Genomic DNA, 13,427 nt, shown 5'->3' on the forward strand with positions numbered 1-13,427 from the left:
TGCTTTTCAACCCCAGACCCCCCCCCCGCCCAGCCCCCGCCCCTACCCCTTTTCTTTTCTTCTTCTTTGACATACACTCCATTACCATAATCATAATAAAAATCTTTTGTTAAAAATACGTTTATGTGTATGGCATGAGAGGGGACATTTAAGTTCATATTTTCATAAGTAAACAATATTTTATTTTAGAACTTAATATTAAGGAAATACTTTAATCTTCTTTTGGATGAGAAATGTTGAAATTATCTTATTTAGTTTTATTATATATAAAAGTCATAATAAACTTTTTTTTTATAACTTTTCAATATAAAATAAAGGCGAAATGATTTGAGAGGCCTCTGTACTTATATTTGTTTGTCAGTTGAACCCTTATACTCGTTACTTTGCCAAATGAACCCTTAAACATGATACTCTATTTTTTAAACCCTTCTGACCATTGACCGAACTTATGTAACATTAAAATGACTGATTTGGACAAACGCGTGATCACACGAGTTTTAAAGCAAGTGAATACAATTTTTTTATTTTAAAAATCTGAGACAAAGCAATAATAATAAATTAAAAATAATAATCAAGAACTCCTTCTCCAGCCCACCCAACCCATCGCCACCCCCACCCCTTCTCTCTTCTTATTCTTCTTCAGCCCCACCTTTTTTCCGCTTCTTTTCAGCCACAGACCCCCCCCCCCCCACCACGCAGCCCCTCGCCCCTACCCGTTTTCTTTCTTCTTCTTTGACATACACTCCATTACCATAATAATAATAAAAATCTTTTGTTAAAAAATATCTCATTCACTTTTTTTAAAACTTGCTTTTTCAAGATCTATTGTTTGAATTTACTTATAAACATTTATTTTTTTTCAATTTAAAGTTTTCTTGATATATCTTTTTGCCAAATCTAAATAAATAGAAACCAAAAGCATGCATAAGAGCTACTTATAATCTATCACATTTTGTTATTGAGAAAATTTTTGAGTGTAAGGAAGACGAAAAATGGTGATTTTTACTTTTGGGATGAAGGGTAAAGGGTGCGGAGGAAGAAGATGAAGAGGGAATATGGGAAATGAGTATAGTGAGAGAGAAAAAAATTGCACCTTTTTAAAAAAATATTATTTATTTTTTAATATTTAATTTTTGATGTGTTATTGAAAAATAATAATAATATTGATGTGTCATTAACAAATGACGTGGAATTTTATGTGTAAAACAAGTGTAATACGCGCACACACATCTGATGAGAAAGAAGTTTAAAATATTGTGTTTGAATGAGTTTAAGGGTTCAGTTGGCAAAGTCAGAAGTACAAGGGTCCAACTTACAAACGGAGCCAAGTACAAGGGTTTCCCAGGTCATTTTGCCTAAAATAAATTTACGTAATAACAAGGAAAAAAATATTTATCATAGTCTGAATTTTGAAGTAGATGAAAAATTGCATTTTAAGAGTAAAACATGCTTTATTTATTTTAAGCAATATCATTATTAATACATGATTTGTTCACTTTACACTATATTGTTTATTATCTAATATAAAATTAAACAATAGAAAAATATAATTATAGTTAACAAAATAAATGTATATTTAATATTAACAAAGTTATGTACTTTAGCTTTTAACAAGAAAAATGTAGATGTAGACATTCAATATACATCTAATATTAACAAAAATATTACAACAAAAAGTAACCCATATTATTGTATATATTAACTCAAAATTATTGATTGAAAAATTCATACTTATCAACAAGTTTTTAAATGCAATTTCAGTTACTGATGAGTTACTCTATATTGTGATGAAAAGTAACCCATACAAAACTTGACAGTCATAAATTTGTTATACTTGCAAATGGTATTTAAGTAAGTAATAGAATGAAGCTAATGCTAACGAAGAGAATAATAGTAACAATTTGGTTGTGAATCTTTTTCATATTGTTGTGTATCAATGTTATGAAAAAATAATAATATTAAGAATGGGTTTTAATGGAGCCAAACACATATACAACCTCATTTAAACACTAAATATTATTTTTTATAATTTCTTTGTTTTTATTTATGCTCTTCAATTACTGTTTTTTTATTTTAAAAATTGATGTGGTTTCGTTAATTTTCGTAAAAAAATTAAACATTAACATACAAACATTAATTATTATTTTTTTAACAAAAAATCTTTTTAGAATTTTTATGTATTTTTTGCATGAAAAATAACTGACGACATTGTGTTTGTAACACCTCAGATATCAGACTCAAACTAAATATCAGAAAAAGGTAAATCACGGAGGGCTTCACGGGTCGTGATCAGGAGCACGACCCGTTACCCTCATCATGGTTCACGCCCACCCAGAAGTGGTGGACCACGGAGCCCTCTACGGGCCGTGGTGTGGCTCGCCAACCTTCACCAGTAGATCCCAACCCCTAGGTGAAGAACCACGCTGGCATTCACGGTCCATGGTCCTTCACACGATCCATGAAGTGGACCATAGTTGGGGGGTACCAAGGACCAGTAAGCACTGGCCAAGAACCACAACGCACTTGACGGGCCGTGGTCCCTTTGACGGTCCGTCAGTGGCTCCGTGGTTGGAGACAGAAAGAATTCAACTAGCAAAAATAAATGTATTTTTAACTTTTAAGACAAGTCTATCTCTAATTAAAAATGGAGGATAAATCAATTAGGAAAATCGGAAAAGAAATTATATTGGACCCATTGGTGAATGTAAAATTAAGCTGCAAAAAGTAGGAATTTGAATTGTTTTCAAACGGTGCAACTCTTTGGAATGAGAACTTGTTAATTAATATAGGGGAGTGTTACACCCTTTTCTTTTCTTTTTTGAATCTCCGACAGGCTCGACTCAAAAGGTATTAAGAGGTGATCGATCCCAGGTTATTTATGTGGATGACCACCTTCCAAATCAACTAATCCAGCCGGAAGAACAAGTGTTATAACCTTAACTTTAAAGAAATTGTTCCTCTTAATATTGCTCAATTCATGGATCTAAAAAACATGAATAACTTAGTAAACAATATCATATATTACTCCCTCCGTTTCTATTTACATGTCACCAATTTAAATCTCACGCCCCTTAAGAAACTAGGTAAATTTATCATTTTATCCTTATTTAGTGATCTCTTGAAGTCAAGTTTTCAATAAATGAACATAAATTAATTTATTTTGATTAATAAAATTGCCCAATGAACATGAATGAATCATTTGGTTTTCCTATATTTGTTAAATTCATACTTTCAAGACTAATAATTCTCAAGGATAAAATATGAAGAATAATGTTATATATGTATTGATTTTATGAAGTGACAAATATTAATTAAGGAACATCTATTTGTCGTTTTGATGATATGTAAATAAAAATGGTGGGAATAGTGAATAATGTGGCCTACATATATTATGAAAAATCGAAAAATGTATATTTATCCTGAAGAAATTTTCTACAAGGCTTTTAATTTAGTTGTTAGCACTCACATCAACCTTTTCTTGGCAGACTTATTAAAGAACCATTAAGGAGTTGGTCCACGACCTTCAAATATTAATGGCTCGTGGTCGGCAAGACCCCTATTAATAGAACCTACAGTAAACTAAGTGAATCACAATAATTATTAGAATAGAAAGATTTAACTCGTTTAATATGGATTTAGAAGTACTTTTTGAAATCTTTTTTGGCAAATTTTTGCTTGGTCATAAAATTTAGTTTCTTTTTGGTAGATTTTGAAAACCAAATCCTGGAATATGTTAAAAATCTATTTTTGGGCCAAAAAGAAGTTGTCGATTTTTTTTCAAATTTCGAAGTTACCCTTTTTATATTGGAAAAATTACAGAAATCCCACCATTTAGTTTACTTATTACCATCATCCCCTATAAGTTTTACAAATCTCCAAAATCCCTCATTTTCGCGCATCAGATTAGTGTATCTCGCGCATCAGATTAATTTCTCTCGCGCATCAGATTAGTGTATCATGTATAAAATGTACATCAAATTAGTGTATCATGTATAAAATGTAATGTATCTTACTTAATGATTAATGTATCAGCGCTTATATTATTGTATCCGTTTGAGGGATTTCTGTAATTATAAAATTTTAAGGGATAAATTGTAATTTTGCCTTAAAAGTATGTGATTTCTGTAATTTGCCCTTTTATATTTTATACAAAAGCCCGTGATTCAAACTAATTCCTTATCAACCCTTTTAGGTCATTTGATATGAAATACATGGTAGTCGTGAAGTGGAAAGATTATATTAATTAAAGAATAGATAGTTATCATCATTGTTATTATTATTATTTTAGTACTAATTGTAATGGCTAGTAATTATGCCATTAGCAGTTTTTAGTCCAATATCGTGTTATGATTTTGGGATAATGTATTGTCTAGTTCATTATAAAAATGATAATTTTGTACCAAACTTTGGAATGAGAACTTGTTAATTAATATAGTGGAGGTTACACCCTTTTCTTTTCTTTTTTGAATCTCCGACAGGCTCGACTCAGAAGGTATTAAGAGCTCATTATAAAAATGATAATTTTGTACCAAACTTTGGAATGAGAACTTGTTAATTAATAGAGGGGAGTGTTACACCCTTTTCTTTTCTGAATCTCCGACAGGCTCGACTCAGAAGGTATTAAGAGGTGATCGATCCCAGGTTATTTATGTGGATGACCACCTTCCAAATCAACTAATCCATCCGGAAGAACAAGTGTTATAACCTTAACATTAAAGAAATTGTTCCTCTTAATATTGCTCAATTCATGGATCTAATAAACATGAATAACTTAGTAAACAATATCATATATTACTCCCTCCGTTTCTATTTACATGTCACCACTTTAAATTTCACGCCTCTTAAGAAACTAGGTAAATTTATCATTTTATCCTTATTTAGTGATCTCTTGAAGTCAAGTTTTCAATAAATGAACATAAATTAATTTATTTTGATTAATAAAATTGACCAATGAACATGAATGAATCATTTGGTTTTCCTATATTTGTTAAATTCATACTTTCAAGACTAATAACTCTCAAGGATAAAATATGAAGAATAATGTTATATATGTATTGATTTTATGAAGTGACAAATATTAATTAAGGAACATCTATTTGTCGTTTTGATGATATGTAAATAAAAATGGTGGGAATAGTGAATAATGTGGCCTACATATATTATGAAAAATGTATATTTATCATGAAGAAATTTTCTACAAGGCTTTTAATTTAGTTGTTAGCACTCACATCAACCTTTTCTTGGCAGACTTATTAAAGAACCATTAAGGAGTTGGTCCACGACCTTCAAATATTAATGGCTCGTGGTCGGCAAGACCCTTATTAATAGAACCTATAATTATTAGAATAGAAAGATTTAACTCGTTTAATATGGATTTAGAAGTACTTTTTGAAATCTTTTTGGCAAATTTTTGTTGGTCATAAAATTTATTTACTTTTTGGGAGATTTTGAAAACCAAATCCTGGAATATGTTAAAAATCTATTTTTGGGCCAAAAAGTAGTTGTCGATTTCTTTTCAAATTTTGAAGTTACCCTTTTTATTTTGGAAAAATTACAGAAATCTCACCTTTTAGTTTAGTTATTACCATTATCCCCTATAAGTTTTACAAATCTCCAAAATTCCTCATTTTCGCGCATCAGATTAGTGTATCTCGCGCATCAGATTAATTTCTCTCGCGCATCAGATTAGTGTATCATGTATAAAATGTACATCAAATTAGTGTATCATGTATAAAATGTACATCAAATTAGTGTATCATGTATAAAATGTACATCAAATTAGTGTATCATGTATAAAATGTACATCAAATTAGTGTATCATGTATAAAATGTACATCAAATTAGTGTATCATGTATAAAATGTACATCAAATTAGTGTATCATGTATAAAATGTACATCAAATTAGTGTATCATGTATAAAATGTACATCAAATTAGTGTATCATGTATAAAATGTACATCAAATTAGTGTATCATGTATAAAATGTACATCAAATTAGTGTATCATGTATAAAATGTACATCAAATTAGTGTATCATGTATAAAATGTACATCAAATTAGTGTATCATGTATAAAATGTACATCAAATTAGTGTATCATTTTTTCGTACTAATTGTAATGGCTAGTAATTATGCCATTTGTAGTTTTCAGTCTAATATCGTGTTATGATTTTAGGATAATGTATTGTCTAGTTCATTATAAAAATGATAATTTTGTACCAACCTTTGGAATGAGAACTTGTTAATTAATATAGGGGAGTGTTACACCCTTTTCTTTTCTTTTTTGAATCTCCGATAGATTCGACTCAAAAGGTATTAAGAGGTGATCGATCCCAGATTATTTATGTGGATGACCACCTTCCAAATCAACTAATCCATCCGGAAGAACAAGTGTTATAACCTTAACATTAAAGAAATTGTTCCTCTTAATATTGCTCAATTCATGGATCTAATAAACATGAATAACTTAGTAAACAATATAATATATTACTCCCTCTGTTTCTATTTACATGTCACCATTTTAAATTTCACGCTCCTTAAGAAATTAGGTAAATTTATCATTTTATTCTTATTTAGTGATCTTTTGAAGTCAAGTTTTTAATAAATGAACATAAATTAATTTATTTTGATTAATAAAATTGACCAATGAACATGAATGAATCATTTGGTTTTTCTATATTTGTCAAATTCATACTTTCAAGACTAATAACTCTCAAGGATAAAATATGAAGAATAATGTTATTTATGTATTGATTTTATGAAGTAACTATTATTAATTAAGGAACATCTATATGTCGTTTTTATGACATGCAAATAGAAATGATGGGAATAGTGAATAACGTGGCCTACATATATTATGAAAAATGTATATTTATCATGAAGAAGTTTTCTACAAGGCTTTTAATTTAGTTGTTAGCACTCACATCAACCTTTTCTTGGCAGACTTATTAAAGAACCATTAAGGAGTTGGTCCACGACCTTCAAATCTATATATCTATATAAAGCTGGATATAAATAATCTGTTGTGGCACCCTTCTATGATCAGTATTTGATTTATTTTTTATCTCTTTTTTTTTCTATTTTTTAATTTATATTTTCAAAAACTTAAATGTCTAACCCAATTAATCACCTCCTCTTTAAAATATCCCTTAAATTATTATACATTTAAGTAAATGGAAAATGAAAAAACAAAAAAACTTTCATTTTCAAAACAAAAAATTTTTCATTACCAAAATTGTTATAAATTTTGCATATAAATTAAAAAGATTTGAGTATCCATAACCAATAACAATGAACTTCATGATTTCACTATTCTTCTTTCATTTCTTCTACTTCTTCACATCTGCAATTTATAATATAAAAAACAGTGCGTACCTATCAATTATTAGCCATGAATATCAACATTTGATATTACATATCTATTGGCATACATAATTCTACTCCATCCAAAAAGAAGTAGAAGAGAAAGACAACGTATATTGGTATAAGAAGAAAGGTCATGCAACAACCATTTTTTCTCAAAATAATAGACTTTTTGAAAGGATATTATACTATAAATCCTTTTACAAAAAAGATACATGCTGAGAAAAAATTAACTTGATTGAGAAATTTTTAGGAAGAGTGATGAGTGTTCAAAGGCCAAGAAGAATTATTTAGAAGAATTATCTATACATGGAATTCATACATTTTTTCTCAAAATGATAGACTTTTTGAAAGGATATTATACTATAATTCATTTTACAAAAAGATACATGCTGAGAAAAAATTAACTTGATTGAGAAATTTATGGGAAGAGTGATGTGTTCAAAGGCCAAGAAGAATTATCTATTTATGGAATTCATATTAAATTAAGAGAAGAGTAAAGGAAGAATTATTTGAAGAAAAAATCAATTTATTTATGGAATTCATAAAATTAGAAGGAGAAAAAATAAATTATGATTTGAAAGGAGCCAAAATTAGTGCTCACATTATTTATTTCAACTTTTTTATTCTATTAATTTCTTTTTTATAACAAGTATTTTCCTAATTTATATTTTATTTATGTGTCTGTAATTAAAGCTTAGATCTTTAACACACATATATATAACCCCCGCTGCAAATTTGTTTAATAATATTCAATGACACATTTAATTTTTGTTAAATGTCCAAATAGTATTTAGTGAATGGGACCATTTCATTATTTATGGCTATTAAAATAATTAGAAATCTTAAATTTATTCATATTATAATAAAAGGAAAGCAAAAAACTATTATAAACTATTTCTAATTAGCTATATATAAATATATAAATACTACTTAACTGTATAACAATTTTTAAACTTATAGTTTTATATTTGAAATCTTTTTGCTTTTTTGGGGTTTTTTTCCTAATTTTAGAAGACTAAATTTTTTACCTTATAATTTTATATTTGAAATGATTATATTTAATTACTTTCAATATCAATGCCATTAATCTCTTTTTCTACCTTTCCTTAATTTCATCATTAATCTAATTTATATCATTTACCTTAATCACTCATTTTCCTTTGTTCTTTTTATCTTCTTTTATTTATTTAACCTAAGGAATTAACTATTATAACTTTATAAGCATTGCATTTTATTTTTTACAAAATTTGATCAGCCAATTTTTTTTTTTTTGAATTTTTACCTCATTTCTCCTTCTAAAGATATATATATATATAATACTAAAGTTGGACAGTAAAAAATTGAAATGACATGTGTCATTGGATAGTATCACTATTTATTTTACATAATTTTAAACTATTTTCTTAATTTTTTAATCAAAAAATTTATAAAAAAATTATATTTACTTTCTCATTAATTATTGACATTTATTTCATTTTTCAAATCTCTTTCTTTTCTTCTCCTTCTTCCATCTTCTTCCAAATTAAAAATAAATATAAATTTCTTTATTATCGTCATTTATTTGCTTAAAATACCTCTCTTGCCACTTTCTTCTATCTCTTTTTATACTTTAAATAAAATTATCTTAATATACTCAACTATTAAAATTCCTTATATGATTATGAATTTTTAAAAAGGTAGAAAATCATGTAATAATTGAGAATATTAATATTGATTAGTATAATTTAACCTTTTTCTCAAATTTTTATTTAGAATTTCAATAAAATCTCCTCACTTCATTTTTCTAACCATAAAAGTAGTTATTATACAATTAAGAGTGTTAAATTATTATTTTATATTTTATCCTTTTAAATTAAAGTGAGGTGGCATGTCTCATTGGGCAATATCACTATTTTTCTTTTTTCTCAGAATTTTTAACTCTTTCTTAAAAAAAAATATTGATCAAAGAAATTGTAAAAAAAAATCTATTTCTTTCTTCATTAATTATTAACATTTATTTCATTCCTTCACGTTTTTCTCTCTTTTCTTTTTCTTCCGTTTTCTTTCAAATAAAAGATATGTTTTTTTTTCTTATTATTGCCATTTATTTCATTTCCTTAAATGCCTCTCATCAATCTATTAATTTTTTTTTGCTATTTTCTTCTCTTTATTTTTTCTATAAATAAAACTTTCTTAACATACTCAATATTAAAATTCCTTATATAATTATGAGGTTTAAATAAAAGAGAAAATCACGTATAATATAGAATATTAATATTGAATGAGTAATAATTTAGCTGGTATATCAAATTTGTATATATTTAGAATTTCAATATAATCTTTTCACTTCATTTCTTCAATCATTCAAATAAGGTGTAATGTTTTAGAAATTGTAACCAATCAACCCATGAGTTCCAACAAAAAGATTTATATTTATAATTTTATATTTTTATCTAGATTAAATTTATAAAAGAAATTATTTATTTATTCACTAATAAACTTATAACCGCGCAAAGTGCGGCTATATTCACTAGTATTAATAAATAAGGCTCGTGGTTGGCAAGACCCCTATTAATTGAACCTGCAGTAAACTAAGTGAATCACAATAATTATTAGAATAGAAAGATTTAACTCGTTTGATATGGATTTAGAAGTACCTTTTGAAATCTTTTTTGGCAAATTTTTGTTTGGTCATAAAATTTATGTACTTTTTGGGAGATTTTGAAAACCAAATCCTGGAATATGTTAAAAATCTATTTTTGGGCCAAAAAGTAGTTGTCGATTTCTTTTCAAATTTTGAAGTTGCCCTTTTTATATTGGAAAAATTACAGAAATCCCACTTTTTAGTTTACTTATTACCATTATCCCCTATAAGTTTTACAAATCTCCAAAATCCCTCATTTTCGCGCATCAGATTAGTATCGCACACATCAAACTAATGTATCTCGCACATCAGATTAATGTATCTCGCGCTATATTATTGTATCCGTTTGAGGGATTTCTATAATTATAAATCGATTTCTTTTCAAATTTTGAAGTTGCCCTTTTTATATTGGAAAAATTACAGAAATCCCACTTTTTAGTTTACTTATTACCATTATCCCCTATAAGTTTTACAAATCTCCAAAATCCCTCATTTTCGCGCATCAGATTAGTGTATCTCGCGCATCAGATTAATGTATCAGCGCTTATATTATTGTATCCGTTTGAGGGATTTCTGTAATTATAAACTTTTAAGGGATAAATTGTAATTTTGCCTTAAAAGTATGTGATTTCTCTAATTTGCATACCAAAATGCACACCTCATTTAACAACAAATGCTACAAGAAAAAAAAAGAATTTAACTATGAACTTCATTATTCATCCATCGTCAAAATTTTCGGAGCTAAGAACTCTTTTTAATAACTCGTTATTAATCTGTCGCTAAATAGAATTAGCTATCATTTTCACTAGTTAGTTTTCTGTCAATAATTCATGTTTGTTTAGCAATAAAATAACTTAATATATAAAAGATAAAAGGATAAAAAATGCCCTTAAACTTTGTGAATGGAACAAAATGTCATTCGTTTATAGTTTGGCTCAAAAATGTTGTTGCCGTCAATACTTTGGTTAAAAAATATCTTGCAGTCAATACATTGGTCCAGAAATGCCCCTATAATTACTAAATAGTTCAAAAATACCATTTTCCGAATATATATATATATATATATATATTCTTTTTAAACACATCTCCATCCTAATTAAAATATTATTAAAGAACCATGTTCTTGTTTTCTTTCTTTTAAAATCACTTTAACAAAGAAAAATGTAAAAAAATATTTTTTTTCTTCTTAATCTCATTTTATAAATTAAAATGGAATACCTTTATGTACCCTTTCGATAGATAATATATGTCATATATATAAGATCATAGTATATCCATCATTAATTTATATTTATATAACGATAAAAAATAATTATAAAAAATAAGAAATATTTTCATTTTTTATTTTATTTTCTGAATTGAAGTAAGATAAACATTTGCTAATTTTAAAAAATATTATTAGAAAAAATGTGTTAAAAAGAAAATAAACAATATATTTATTTGAAAAATAGTTGAGAGACATTTTAAGCCCTTCTCTATTTAATATAATATAAATAGTAAAATCATTTTTCTCTGTTTAATGAATCTTACCAGAAATGTGTAGTGCATCTTTGATAGGTGTGGGCATGGGAGTATTGGGCAATTTGACTCTCCAATACACCTCAGGAGATAAATTTGCTGCATGACTTACCACAAAAATTACCTAAACACAACAACAACAATTAATTAATTAATTGTTCATATATAATCTACTTATTTTTTTTTCAATTGAAGATTAAAAGTAAATTAATTATTATTTTACTCACAGAAAAAAATGTGAAGAAATAATATTGGTGATGCAACTCCATTGTAAATGTATTTGCACACAATATAATGTTTGACTATGGGATATGATTGTTAGGAAATTGGTAGCCAATTTATAGGGGTTAAACAAGGGCCTTTATGGAAATATGTGATAAATATTAAATTATATAGTTATCTTATCTTATAATTAAATAATTTGAGATATGTACACAGTACACACTCTCCCCCTCATGCTGAATTTATTCTCTGTAACTAATGGTGACAAATGGACAGATTGAGTCAAATTTTTATACATATAAAAATGAGTTAATATAAAATAGTTAATAATTTAAATCGTCCATATTTTGTATGGGTAAGAATAAGTTGGGTAACAAATGTATTGGATAAAAGAAACATTGATTCATATTTCCATAAGTAAACAATATTTTATTTTAGAATTTAATATTAAGGAAATACTTTAATCTTCTTTTGGATGATAAATGTTGAAATTATCTTATTTAGTTTTATTATATATAAAAGTCATAATAAAGTTTTTTCTTTTTATAACTTTTCAATATAAATTAAAGGCGGAATGATCTGAGAGGCCCCTGTACTTGTATCTGTTTGTCAGTTGAATCTTTATACTCGTTACTTTGTCAAATGAACCCTTAAACATGATGAAACTTTATTTTTTAAACCCTTCAAACCATTGACCGAGCTTATATAGCATTAAAATAGCTGAGTTAGACAAACGTGTGATCACACTAGTTTTAAAGCAAGTGAATACAATTTTTTTATTTTAAAAATCTCAGACAAAACAAAAATAATAAATTAAAATAAATAAATCAAGAACTCCTTCTTCTTCAGCCCACCCAACCCATCGCCACCCCCACCCCTTCTCTTTTCTTATTCTTCTTCAGCCCAGCCCCCAGCCCCACCTTTTTCCTCTTCTTTTCAGCCCCAGACCACCCCCCCCCCCACATCCCTTTTCTTTTCTTCTTCTTTAACATATTTTCCATTATTGTAATTTAAAGTCATAAACACAATAATCTAGTAATTTTCCCTATAAAATCATGAACTATAAGTGAATGAAAGTTGAAAACTTAATTCATTAGGCTAATTCATATTTTATTCATGAATATTCATATGTTTATGCATAGAATATGAATTCAAATTAAAAAAATTATCCACCCGATCCACTGAAATATAAACGAATCGAATAATTATCATAATATCAACTTATTTTATCGACACTCTATAACACATAAAATATCACAACCCTTCAACTATGATTTTATAATTCAATGTGCACTAATTAATAATAATGTTCATTTTATTAAACAAATCTAGAATGTACCCCACAAATGGCAATCATATAATCCTTTCCATGGGTTTCTCGCGATCTCTTTATTTTACTAAGTAGGCGTTTGGCCATGCGATATCATATCACGATATGGTATCGTGAGATGAAATTAGCGTTTGGACATGCGATTTTACGCTGATTTCATCTCATGAGAGGTGATATCATTTTCTCCAAAAACCATGATATGAAATCACCATGTGATTTCATATCATGATTTGAGATATTTTAATACAACAATTGATCCATGAGTTTATATTTTGTTAAAACAACCCCACATTTATATCTACTAACCATTTGTTTCATATGTAAATAAAATTTATAATCACATCATTACTTTTTAAAATTTATTATTCT

At 27.3% G+C, this 13,427-nt stretch overlaps 1 long non-coding RNA gene across 2 annotated transcripts in view; it reads right to left on the reverse strand.

Moving 5' to 3' along the window:
- The window catches only part of LOC107062405 (uncharacterized), a 15,231-nt gene extending 3,396 nt beyond the window's left edge, over positions 1–11,835 (reverse strand). Inside the window, exons 1-3 of one of the 2 annotated variants that reach the window (XR_001474591.1) lie at positions 11,734–11,835; positions 11,519–11,630; positions 7,325–7,342 (exon numbers count right to left, since the gene is read on the reverse strand). This is a non-coding gene — a long non-coding RNA (uncharacterized lncRNA). Of the gene's footprint in view, positions 1–7,324; positions 7,343–11,518; positions 11,631–11,733 lie in introns of those variants that run through there. The other variant, XR_001474590.1, reaches the window with a different exon arrangement.
- Positions 11,836–13,427: the final 1,592 nt, after the last annotated feature.

This window comes from Solanum tuberosum, unplaced genomic scaffold (assembly GCF_000226075.1).
Source record: "Solanum tuberosum cultivar DM 1-3 516 R44 unplaced genomic scaffold, SolTub_3.0 scf00225, whole genome shotgun sequence".
Taxonomy (NCBI): domain Eukaryota; kingdom Viridiplantae; phylum Streptophyta; class Magnoliopsida; order Solanales; family Solanaceae; genus Solanum; species Solanum tuberosum.